We start from the raw sequence: 13,259 nt of genomic DNA on the forward strand, positions 1-13,259 counted from the left end.
CACCAAGTTCAGACAATTTTGGGAACAGTTCAGATCTTCTGGAGGCTGGTTGTTGGTGTGTTTCTTTTTCTTTTTCTTTTTTTTTTTTCCTTTCTTTCTTTCTTTTCTGTATTTATTTCCATAAGAAAGTGTTTCTATTTTTAGAACTTGGCCCAATTTGTGGAACCCAGTGGTTTGAGTTTTACTGTTGTTGTTTTTCCTCTCTTCAATCAAAATGAAGTGGTTCTGGCTGATCTGAGCCGAGCGATAGTGCTGGTTCTCTTAAAGTTATACTTGAGGAGTTTTTGTGAGTGCATGAGTGTGTGTGTGTGCATGGAAAGTTTCTCTCCATTTCCTGGAATAAAAGTGGTCTTTTCTGCCTCTAAATGCTCAGTGCTTGTAAATGTCTCTGTTAAGGCTGATTTTTTGGAACACTGTGAAGGGAAGCAGGCCTAAAATATGATATATCATCAAAGTGATTTTCGTATTTGAGGCTCATCTACTCAGTCTCTAGTTTTCTTTTTTGCTGCAGGTATATACCACAGTGTTCAAATGGATAATGAGTTTGTCTTCAGCCTGTAGAGATACAAAACACTGCATTTTAACACCTGTGGAACATCTGACAGCACAGCAAACTGACAACCAGAGCAGTGATTGAAAGCAAATATCCCTGCTGTCCTGTGGCTACAGTGTGTATGCATGGCTTGCACACCCTAGTTAGCCTCTGGGTAAAAGAAGGGTTGCTACCTCTGTATGGTGCTATGCTTAAGTCAGTTGGCTCTTTTAGCTGTGCTGCTTCCAGGGCCCAAGGGATTATGGTGAGCTTGGAGGGCTGCCCCTCTTCATACTCTACACATAGAGTACAAATCATCGCTTTGAGATAATCTATTCTTCTGTTGCACAGGCTGTCCAAGTGTATGGGAAGACAAGTGCCTGTAACCTGCTGTTTGGGAACTTTTCAAAGAAACAGGGAAGAGCAGAGCCCATTTCTCCCACTTTTGAAGGACCAGGGTGAGTAGTAATCACCCACTTGCAACCTAAGTGCAAATGTCCACCAGACCACTGGAGACTGTCCTGTGGTCAATTCTGCAAAGCACGGCCAGGAATCTGTGCTCTCTGTTGAAATTTAGGCTATTTTTCCTTCAGATTGGGACTTTGGTTTGAAGAGGGGAAAGTCCATTGCAATAATTCTGAATGTAAAACCTGGGCCACCAAGGATAGAGTTAACATTTATGCATGTCCTCATGGTTTTCTTGTTTGCAAGATAGAGAGTGCTGCTTGGAGTTGGCCTCAGCAGTGCAGAGAAATGATGTGGTTACCTGTAGGCATGTCCTTCACAGTGCCTGGTATGTAGCAGCCCAGCATCACAGGGCTGGTCACTGGCTTCCTCAACACCAGGCATCCCTGCAGCACTGCCTCTGAATCTCTTTCTGGATCTAGACTTTGCTGTTTCTAATGAGCATAGACTCAAGGCTTTCCCCACAGCACTTAAGGGCATCCAAAAATTCCCAGGTTATTATATGAACATTTGAATGCTCTCATCAAAATATCAATTAATTGGCAAACTGCTTCCAAATGAAAGTCTAGCTTCAGGTCTTAAATCCTATGGAGAAAAAGACACTCTTATGGAGTCTAGCATTCTCTGGGTCAGAAGCACCTCAGGTTCTTTCTGCCTTCTGACTCTGGATTCTGGAAGTTCAGAAATGTGTAAATCTCAAAACAAGTCTTATTTTCCATTGATTTCCATTTTGCTTTTCTTAGTCACAACATTTTTATTTTTTTAATATCAGCTTGAATTTAATAGAAATTCAAGAAACATTCATTCTGTTGTTGCTTTTTAATTTTTTTTTCACTCTAACTTGCCTGCCTACTTTCTAACCATGCAATGTGCACCTAGAAAAGAAACCTAGACTAATTATTATAGTCTAAAAATATATTTTTTAAAGGAGTGGAAGTGCTAGCTTCAGTTTCCTAGGCAAGTAGTTACATTCTGTCTACTGCATTCCTCTGCCACTTCAACTGGATGTGGTATTCTTCCTCAATTTGTGCCCTACACCTTCACATAGCATGATAGAGTGCTGTTAAATATTTGCTGTCCAACATCCCAGCAGCGACTTAACTATAGTGGCAGTGATTAAAGTAAGCCACCAGATGAGTTAAATTAGTAGCATATTCTTCTGGTATTTAGCATCAAGAATTCATGTTAGTCCAAAACTCTCAGAGTAAGATGTGTTTTTAACCATGACTAGGTAACACAATAACTTCTGACATAAATAAGCGGCACAATTAGCTACGGTTACTTTCAGATGAGGAATGTTTGATGGTGACTTTGGAACAGCAGTATAAGAGGATCACTGTGTGCCATCTGCACTGATACCTTCAACTGTGACCACTGGTTTACAATGGAAGCTGACATGTTATGTTGGTGGATAAATTAGAGGAGGTTTACTGTGAGCAGAGGAAGAAAATAATCAGGAACGTCCAGCCAGCCAAAAAATCTGGGCAGGAGGAGATGAGGGCTGCTCCCCTGGTGTATTCACAGTGGGTACGAGCTGTTCATAGTGGCTGAAACATGATTAGCTAGAGATGCATGACCGCTAGCTAATTCCAGGGAACTTTGCTGCTGCTCCCTAATAATCACAGCGTTTTACAACTCTGCCAGAAATAAGAGGTCCCCCCCCTCCCCTCCTCCATTTCAGCACATTCATTCTGTAGTGGCAGAACTGAGACCTGTGAAGCTTGTGTTAGAGTGCTAATTTTAGCTTTTCTTTAATTTCACCATGCTAGAAGAAAAAAATATCCCTTAATTTGCATAGTCCTTTTACTGGCAACACTTGGCCTTTAACATGAATGTGTTCAGCTTAAAGAACCAAAACCACCAGTACTTGCTGCTCCTGAAATTATACCTATTTATTTGATTTCACACACCCAGACTATTATACCCTGTAGGCTAACACTCTATGCCACAGCCAGGGACACCAGACCTGGTGATCCTGTGGGTGCTCTTGGGTCAAGGCTGGGGCTGAGCTGCCTTTAGGACCACCTGACGACAGGCTGCAGAGCTGAGGAAAGCCATCCACTGAAATCCAAAATGTCATGGCTGGTACCAAACCATACCTAATTCCTCTTTTGGGGAAGGAGGAAAATTTTATGGGGAGGGAAGTAAGGTATGGCAAGGCGAGGAAAGGCAAAGCATGGCAAGGCAAGTCATGACTGTCTTATTCTGGGAGTTGTAGATTATGTCAAGAATTTACAGTCCAGATGCAGGAAACTCAGCTAAACAAAGAGATGCAATAGAAACTCAGCTAAAAAGTATCTGACCTTATTCTCTGTGTTTCCTGTAGTGGAAATTTCTTGTTCTTGTCACTCAGTAGAGCTGCAGTGGCATGACTAGGAAGCAGTTGAAAAGCTTGTGTTAGATAGATAACTTTGATCTTGTCCTTATTTCACCACAAGTCCCCAGGTTTGTTTAGTATCTGGCTCATTTTGTTTGATACCTGATGGTGTTACATGCCCACATTTATGTTTCATTGATGTAAACACTTGCTGCTCCTCCATGCCAGAAAAGAAACAGCAGCAACCATCAGCTTGAACTTTCAAAAAGGAATCAGGCAAGGGAAGAAGGTGAGGGTGCCATGGGGAAGAGGAAGGAAGGGACCCCAAGTCTGAGCCCTCCAAACTTTTCAAAGGGAACAGAATTGTGATGGTTTTGACTAAAAATTGGAACAGTCTCTAAATATTAAAGTCTGCTTGCTACCAGCTCAGCAGCCAGATGGTGGATGCTTACAGGTACTCCTGATTGTTTTCATTTCTTTCTCTTCTTTTTCTCTTTCCTGAAGGGCTCATATTGGCCTTCTCAGTGCACACATTAAGGGCTTCAGTAAACAATCCAAGGAATGGTTTTTGGACACAACTATGAGACAGAAGATTTTTCTTAAGTGTATATTTAATTCAGAAATGCTCATGACTATTTTGTTTAATCTATTTAATTTACATATTTCCTTTTCTGCTACTTTGAACTGAAATCCAAGTGCTTGGAACAATGTCATGTAGTTAGTGAAGGAAAAACAAGGAAAAATATCATACATTTTGGAGGGATTGTTTTCTTGAAATATACCACAGCTTTTACACAGTAAATATTCTGAGTTTGTAAAGTTGCTAAGCTTGTTCTCTGCATCCCCAATTTTTTCAGCATTCCTTGAAACTTGTATGTACTAATGGATTTCACAACTACATTGTTTCACTGTTTCTTCATGTCTCATAAATTAAATGTCTTTTCAAGTTTCCTCAGTTGGGAATTGTGGATTGTATAAATGTCCTTCAACTAACATTGTCTCTCACTTGACAGGCACCTGGAAAGCAACACGATTTGTTTTGTGAAGAAAGGTAATTTCAGTCTGAAAGTCCATGAATAGCTTTCTGGTTTTTGCATTTACTGCTGCTGAGGACATTCACTGCGCTGGGGACCAAAAGTTAGGTACTTGTTAGTGTCTATTTCTTCCTGTCTGGCATGGCCTGTGTTGGTTAGATTTATGTGCATGCAGATGGATACAAGTAATCTCTTGGATGACTTGAATTCAAGCAGGAGTAAGTCCTGTGCTCTTCAAGTTTTCCAGGTTGCATTTTCATAAGAAATCTCTTTAGGATGAGGTTTTTGGACCCTGACAACACCCCTGAATGTCCCTGAGACCCAACAGCAGATCCAGCCCACAGGTCTGCCTTGTGTGGCAGACCTCAGGGCAGCAGCCGGACGAGAGCTCTGCCCCCGTTGCAATGCTCCCATGGCACACTGCAGCGGCCGAGGCTCAGCCAGGTCCTGAGAGCACTGCTGTCTGCTGTGACACCCAGCAGCTTCATGGCCAGCAGGGCAGCACCACACCTGTTTCCTCTTACAGCATCATGGCCCTGGCTTTGGGCATTTCTGTTCCACGTATTTCCATATCAGCATTTCTGAAAAATTTACTCTTCTTCTAAAAGATGAAGGAAGTGGTTCCTCATTCTCTTAATGATGCACCAGGAATGTTTGGTCTGCTGATTTGACTGAAGATTCAACCTTTTCTGGCCCTAACAAAATTGTAGTAAAAGCCTGTGTAAATATAGTAGCAGAAAAAATGGTGGGATAACAGAAGCACTTAAGTACATTTGTAAAGATCCCATTCTTACAAGGGTAAAAGTGGCACAACGATCAACAGTGCTACTAGAACGTAGAGGACAGCTGTTCCCCAGTGAAACCAGCAGAATCCCAAAGCTCCAGCACTAACTGATTAGCAGCATTGAGCTTGTACCGCTGCAGTAGGAGAGGAGGCTGGGTCGTCGGCTGGTGCTCACAGCGTGCTATGTGCTGGTTGAAAGCACTTGATGCCAGGTGTGTGGGGGAGGAGGCTACATCAGGAGGTATGAGGGTAAGAGGAGATGCTGGGGCAGAAGCTTTGCAGATACCTGGCCAGCCCTTCCAAAGCCCTCCTTTAAAATCTGGCTTTAAAATCTGCATGCTGGAGATGTATTGGTGAACAGTTCTGTTTGGTTGTTTTGTATTTTCTTTGTTTTGTTTTGTTTTCAGGAAAGCCTCACATTATTTTCCAATAGGTTTGACCACTGCATTGATCACCATTCAGCAGTGATGCTGAAGCTCTTCAAGGCTGCGCTGCTCTGGAGCAGCCATCCAGAGCCTGCTCCTTCTGCCCTTGCATCACGGTCAGCTTTCAAGAGCCCATTTGACTGCTGGCTGTGTGATGCAAGGTAGGGAGACTTCTCTGTGCGGTGCTAAGCACTGCGTCTACGTGGATTTTCCCAAGGCGGGATGAACCTTCTCCAGGCTGCCTGACAATAGCACAACATCATTGCACAAATTTGCTGCTGTATAGGCATATCAAGACCATAGTGTCCTCACGCTTTGCTGAGCTCTGGGCTTTTCAGCCCATGGGAGCTATTAGTTGGTTTCTGGCTCCCTGTTGACCGGCATTTAGAGGAAAGTCTCACAGTGGTGTCCCAAGACATCTTTTCCCAAGAGATTTCTACTGCTAAAATACACTTCACTACAATCTAACCAAACCAGATGGTTTTATTTATTTATTTTTTTATTGGAAGTCCTATCTGATGAGACCTGAGAAAGTGAATTGACTTGATAATGGCATAGAAATGTTGTTCTTTAAAAAACATCAGTGTACAAAATGGAGACTGAGGGGAGGAGGAGGGGGGGAATTAAGTTTAGGACTTAATTCCTCCACGCTCAACAGCTTCATTTAGAGGAAGAATACAACAAATCTCTTGTTTTTGCAGCACAAGGGCTTTATACAGGTAAACACGTCGAGAATTTTGCCTGTAGTGTTTGCCCAGCTAGACCATAAAGAATCCCTGTGAGCGGGGGGAACTGGTGACACTGAACGGCCCCAAGGAGCTCTACTTTCCTCCCATGTCCATCTGCCTGAGTGCCAGGCAGTGAGACTGCTGGAGTTGTGCTATTCCTGTGAGGCCATCCAGCACGTTTATTCTGAGTACAGACGCAGTGGTCTTCCATTTTGCAATTACAGAAACAAGAATATCCTGTCGAGCTTTCTCACTTTCTTCCCTTCCCTGTTGCCACTGCTTGGTATGGCTGTAGGGAATATAAATGGAACAGGAAATTTGACCGCGTCCAGGATCAATGTCATTAAAGACACGTCTTGTTTTAAAATCTAATTTTATATAACTGCTCCGTTATATAATATGCTTTTGTTTGTCGTCTTGATTTTTATCGACGTAGTGTACATTCCCCTGGACCTTTTCATGAAGGAATGTTTATACCTGTGGGCAAGCGCTAATGGCAGTGAAAGGCTTGCATTCATGGGAATAGCATTTAGCAATTCATGGTTGCCAAGGTAAGCAGCAAAGGCATGCCCTCTGCCACTCCACTGCCTCTAAAAGAAACAGTCTCTAAGGTAACAGGCTAGCACCCCTTGAGGCCAAAAATCTTTAGCTTTTTAGACAGAAAAACACATTAAATAATACCAAGAAAAGCATTTTTTCTTTGTCCAGGCATTTTTTCTTCACAACAGAGAAGGGGCTCAAAGTGTTCTATTTTTGGTTCCACGCAGGAATTTAATTCAGATGCTGCCCAGTGCTTTGTGTGCTCAACACCCCTTTGACAGTTGAGTTTCAGGGGCACATAGGACTAATGAGCCAAGGCATGACTGCAGTTGGAGGCTGGCGTCTCCCAGGCCTGTGGCTGTTGTTCAAGTGAATAGGCAATTTCCCTGATTAGCCTGGAATTTGCAGCATTATCTGGACGGTTAGTTGGCGTGAGCCCTTTTTCAAGGATCACAGGCAATGTGGGAGACTGAGTCACCTGAAGAAAAGATCTGCAGAGGCAGTGCTGGCTAGATGCTGCTTGTTATGGGACAGGAGAATGGGCTTCTCTTCTCCACTTCATCTTGCTCTACAATCTATTGCCATCTTTTATCTTACTGCAGCAAGAAGGGGAGAAGTAGGTGGGTCACCACGTTTTCCCAGTGTAAGAATTTAATTGGAAGAAGAAAGAAACACCAGAGGTCTATTTTAAAAATTGTGTGCAAAATCTGGATAATCTTGCTGATAATCTTGGTGTATAATATGTTTTTACTCAGAATAAAGGCAGACTGATAATCAGACCTTACCATACCTTCAAGCATGCAACACATGCCTCACATTTCTGTGGGTGTTTGGGAATAATAAATCATATGCTGCTGAGTTGAGTCCTAACAGTGCATCATGCATGTCTCCTCCTTATTCAAGTCTGAGATGTAAAAATGGACTAAAGTTTCACTTCAGGTAGGAGATATGTAGCAAGTTGTGAGAAATGGCATGTCTTCTGACATGCTCAGGCACCTAAGCAGCCATTGTGAAACATACCCCTCTAAGAAACATTATACATGTACTGTTCCTGTGGAAAGATAGAATGCTGGGAAAATTAAAGTAAAAACTGAATGCTCATACTTGACAGTGTGGTTTATAAGGCCTGTCTTTCAACAGCCATAAAACATCTGCATTCCCATATCAGAAAGATGAAAATTTTCAATTGCCATTTGCTTAACAACTCTTAACTGCAACCGTAAAAATGTACTAGTTTCATCTAACTTACTTGCTATCACATTTGTCCTTCTCTCCGATCTATTACTCTGTATTTTTGCAGATCCTAAGTCATAGTGTTGCAGTGATTTTACCCTGCTGGACAGCTGAACTCCACCAAAACTGCTTTCTCACTCCCTCCTCAAAGGAAAAGGGGGAGAAAATAATATAGAATTGATCTTCAAATATACACATAAACTGACTTCTCTGGCTGATCCAAAATTCAACAAGGTCACTAGAAAGACTCCTAGCTAAGCATCAGTCTATCCCCTTGGAGCCTCAATCAGGACTTTTTCTTATAATATGTTACCTATATTTCGGTAGCTCATCAATAGATGAGGGACAGAGACTGCCTTCATGAGATTTTTTTCACATTCGGAGTTTATTCATCCATTTAGCAAAAAGCTGATTGATGATGGAATTTCAAACAACCACAGTTTTCTACAACATCTGGATACTGGAGTTTTTAGAATATTCTTCCTATAACATTTTAACTTACCCAGTGGCCAAATAGTTTTGTCCCAAAACATTGGCATCTTCATTTTAATTTGTGTTTTCAGTTCAGACACACATCAGAGTGCCCAGACTTCTATACAGACCTTATCTAAATGACTCAAACATCTTGATAGTGCAAAATTGAACTGGAAATGATATAAGACTTTCTTGTCATATATCCAATATTTCTGGTTTCAGTTGGCACTACCAAATTTTCAGCTTTTCTTTTGTACTGTTAACATTTATCTCCATGTCTATCCCAGGTCTAGAAGCACAAAAGCATAGAAAAACATTTGTAAAAAAGACCAACCTAATATTTCAGAAAGCAAGGCAAGCTGTGGACAGTACTGATTCTAAGAAAAGGCAAAGGTCTTTTATTTCATTGAAACTACTTTACCTATTCTCACCTCAGTGTTTTCTAGGAAACCTCAAGATATTAAAACCTGGATACATTACATTAACACAGACAAATATAGTAATGGTTAATGATATATGTATTCACAAAAGAAAAACAACTGTGAAGTGCATTACCAGGGACAGATTTATTGTATTTGGTAGATAATAGTAGGTACTCATGAAGTGTTTCTCTCAACCAGTGTGTTTATTGCTACACCAAAATTTAACTTCCTTCTGCAGTGTTTCTCTAAAAATGCTGGTATACACCATGGTTTTTGTCTTCTGAAAACAGGACATGGCTTAAAAAAAACTTTAATCCATTTACAGCTAAAATACTGTTTATCTTTCAATCCCAGGGACTACGTGTGTGGTTGATAAGGAAACACTAGTCATTTTATCCTTTGTGCACTGCCACTTACCCCATCACAAATAATATGTCTGGTTATTATAAATGATTTGCACCTTGTGGTGCTTTCCTGGCATTTGTGCTTCTCAAGATGTCCCTAATTTTCTACACTAATACCATAGTGAAACTGAGGCTGGTTTAAAGGTGATGATACATGAACCAGGAAGAACCCTGCCTTACATTCTGCTAAAACCACCAACATCCTTTTACTTCTAAACTGAGCACAAGTGATGGGAAGTCACTGAAAGACAGTAAACGTGAACCACACTTAAATGTTAACTGGTTTTAAATAGAGTTTTGACAACACACAGAAAACTATTTATTTTGAGACTTACAGGACTTCTGCAGGATGAGTTGATGCAAATACAATGAAAATTGTAATGTTTGCATTAACTATAAATAAAACATTAAAGAAACCCAATTCCTACCAGGATCACAAGTCAAAAAGAAATAAGAATAAACAAGATCATTAATATACAAATTCATTGATTTTTTTTTTTTTCACCTTAATAAACAATGAACTCATTAATATACCCATATTTGCATATATATATATACAGACACACACAGAACTCAGAGAAAACTAAAATGTTTATCAAGGCCTGTTTCCCAAAATATTACTTATGGGAAACAGTCAAGGGTTTAACAGAAAGACACTAGTTTCTTGGATTTATACCTGGTGCTTTTTGAGAGAATGAGTTAGGTTCTAGAAAGAAACTGAGGATACTCAGAGAAATCTCTAAAGGTAGAATTCGTCATAAAGCACAGACTGATTCAGACAGAAACCCAGTCTCACACTATGCGCATGAAATTTTCCACATCTGCATGCACATACTCACTCATGCAAAATATAAAATCTTCTTGAAAAAAGGAGTGTCATCATTATTACATATAGTAGAAAAAAAAAAAAAACTCTTGAAAAATTGGGATGGAATAATACCAACATCCAGTGTTTGAGGGAGCAAAGGAAATTATACAGTATCGGTTTTAATTTTGTTTTTTTTGACAGTTCATCCAAAATTAATGGAAATGCCTCTTAGTCCTTTGGGTTCAAATCAAAAACCACTTTCTCTTGTTCAGAATCTAGTCACAACTTCCATTTCTAATTATTAATGTAAATTACTACTGATGTAGAGGTGATGCAGTAAGCTACATTAACATAATTTCCATAGATACATTAATAACTAAAGTCTATTTTTCTTGCAGACATACTAATGTCTTTATACTAACTGTATAAAAGTAATCTTATTTTTAGTGAAACACAGAGCTGAGGGAATTACCAGCCATACAGATAAAGTAAGGTTTGAAAAATGAAGATAATTTTACTAGAATTGAAAAAGTCTGTTTTGGGATTTGAGGAAAATGAAGTTAATGACCCAGATTCTTTGAAAGCTACTTACTCTTCCCACAACATTGGCAGAAAAGAAAAAAAATACATTTAAAAGTTACACACCCAATAATACTTTGTTGGTTTTCCACCACAGGGAAATAAGGTAACATTGAAGTACATTATTTTTCCCATGTTTTACACAGAAAGAAATCACTGGTATTGGCTCAGCTACATCTTTGTTCACCAAGACTTTGGTTAGTGATTGTGGCCACTGAATGTTCCACCACTGTCTTCATGCAACGAGTTACAATAATTTACTACACGGATGAGTGAGAAATAATTAAGCTACTTAAAAAACTATTTAACCATTCATCCCAGGTTATCCTCTTGCCTCACTGTACTGCAGTGTCCTTAGGTGCTTTGTGCCATCTGAGCTCATCCACCCCAGAATGGCTGAGTGCAGCATTTTTTGGATGCAGGGAGGCAAATGTGGTTTTGGCAGCATACTAAGTGTGAGGGTAGAAATAGGCCTAAGGGGTCCTGTTGCGGAAAAAGGCAGTGGGCATCTTTCAGTAGGTTAGGGTCAGATGAGCATAGCAACTTGTTTGTGAGGACTTGGCTGTGCTGACGTGCAACTTATGTTGAAATTCAAGGTCACAGGGAACAAGTCAGAGAACCACAGCTACATGAAAATTACCCACAGATTCAGCACTTTCCAAAAGGTTAAAAGGATCTGGGGGGACTTTTAGCTGGTACAATACAAAGCAAGTATGGATGAGAATAGGATGCATTTACAATGTCAATGAAAAAAAAAAAAAAAAAAAGGATGAAAAGGTTGAAAAGGTTAACCAAATAACAACAAAACAACAAACATTTAAGCTGTGATTTACATTAAGAGGAATGTGATTTTTAAGATGGCAAGATAAGAGAGGCAAATATGTTACTCTGCTTGGCTCCTAGTTACAATAATGAAACAATTTTTTTGGCAAGAGATTTCAGAAGAGAGTAAAAATTTTAAGTTTAGAAAATATGACCTAAAAGAGAAGGTAAAGGAACTGGTTTTGTTTTGTCTAGAAAACGGAAGACTAAGACACGACACATTAACATAATCCTTCAATATATAAAATGTTGTTATGAAAAGAACAGTGAGCATTTTCCCTTCTTTTCTCTTTGGGAACAGGACAAGAGATCCACTTAATTCTCAGCAAAGACAGAAATTAGATTTCATGTGAAAATTCCTAACTGGGGTATTGACTTCTGGAACAGATACTAAGAGCTGTTTTACACAAATATCTGTCCATGACAACTTGTGTGTGCTTTACCATGCCTTGCTGCTGGAAGACAGGTTGGAGGCTCCATTCTAGGTATTTTGGAAGACTTACTTCTTCTACAGTTTAGGAGGACATTGACACAAAATTTACCAACAGCTTAAGCACAGAGTAAGTTATAGATTGGATTTTTTCAATACCTTGGATTGCTTTTTTTTTTTTTTTTTTTTTTTTTTGTAATTTCACAGATCTTTTCGTTTCAGCTTCATCTTTATTAATGTTTGAGTATTTACATAATTCAGTTTATTGAGTTAGATCAGACAGTGCAGCTATTACATAGAATATTTTATAATTTAATCTCTGTTTACTTGGAAGTTCAAGAGTCAGAAAGAGACAGAATATATGTTAGTTACTGTGATTTAGTCTTAAACCTGCAGCAATAAAAAATTTCTGCTATATTCCTTCATAGAATCAGAGAACAGCTTGGGTTGGAAGGAACCTTGAAGATCATCCACTTTCAACCCCTCTGCCATGGACAGGGATGCCACAAATACCTGAAGAACAAACAAAGATCATCTTTGTCAGTCTATTTGAATTTGTCAGGGAACAGAAAATAGCTGAAAATCATCTTCATGAAACTATTATAATAATTCCACCATCCCAGTGTGTATGGGAGGTCTCATTAAATGCCTGCAGTTATTTAATTCAGAAACAGAAAAAATAAACCTTCTATTTTTCTATTAAGATATCTGTAAGACTGAAGATGACTTACAGTCACAGAGAGTTATACAGAATTAGAAAATTCTTCAGTGCTTCATACTGCATTATACGGTCAACTTTAAGGAAGGCATATTGGGGAAAAAATAACATTAGGATTTGGGAAGGTGTATTTTGTTTTTCAGTGGACAGCTAGTCTTTGGATTAGTTCAATAAGAGACATAGCTCCTGGAGGTGGCAGGCTGTATGCCAGGATTCACAGATCAGACACGAATTAAGTTGGTGCATGCAAGAGAGTTGCTAAATTTTCAGACTTTCATAACAATTGATATAAAAGCAGCTTTTCCTAGGCTCATGCCAACACAGAAATAATTAGTCTAAACCATTTGGTTGAGGAAGCTTACAAAGAGCTTGACAGGATTTTTAAACCCTTATCAGTAGGTTTTCTAGTATCAGCTAGGCAAAACCATTAACCATTAAATGTGGATTATTGTTTGCTAGGTTTTATCAACTAACACCTACTCCTGGGTAAGTGTATGGGCTTTACACCTTAGCTGGTGTTAAGTGACTCCCAAAGGCCAAGTGT

General features: G+C 39.6%; 1 long non-coding RNA gene across 1 annotated transcript; it reads left to right on the forward strand.

Moving 5' to 3' along the window:
- The first annotated feature begins 5,423 nt into the window (after positions 1–5,423).
- On the forward strand, positions 5,424–12,841 carry LOC309876069. The gene is made up of 3 exons (XR_014317116.1): positions 5,424–5,718; positions 11,869–12,127; positions 12,426–12,841. It is a non-coding gene; the product is annotated as an uncharacterized lncRNA (long non-coding RNA).
- The last annotated feature ends 418 nt before the right edge of the window (positions 12,842–13,259 follow it).

The sequence above is a fragment of the Aythya marila genome (genome assembly GCF_965140915.1).
Source record: "Aythya marila genome assembly, chromosome: 3".
NCBI classification, from domain to species: Eukaryota; Metazoa; Chordata; class Aves; order Anseriformes; family Anatidae; genus Aythya; species Aythya marila.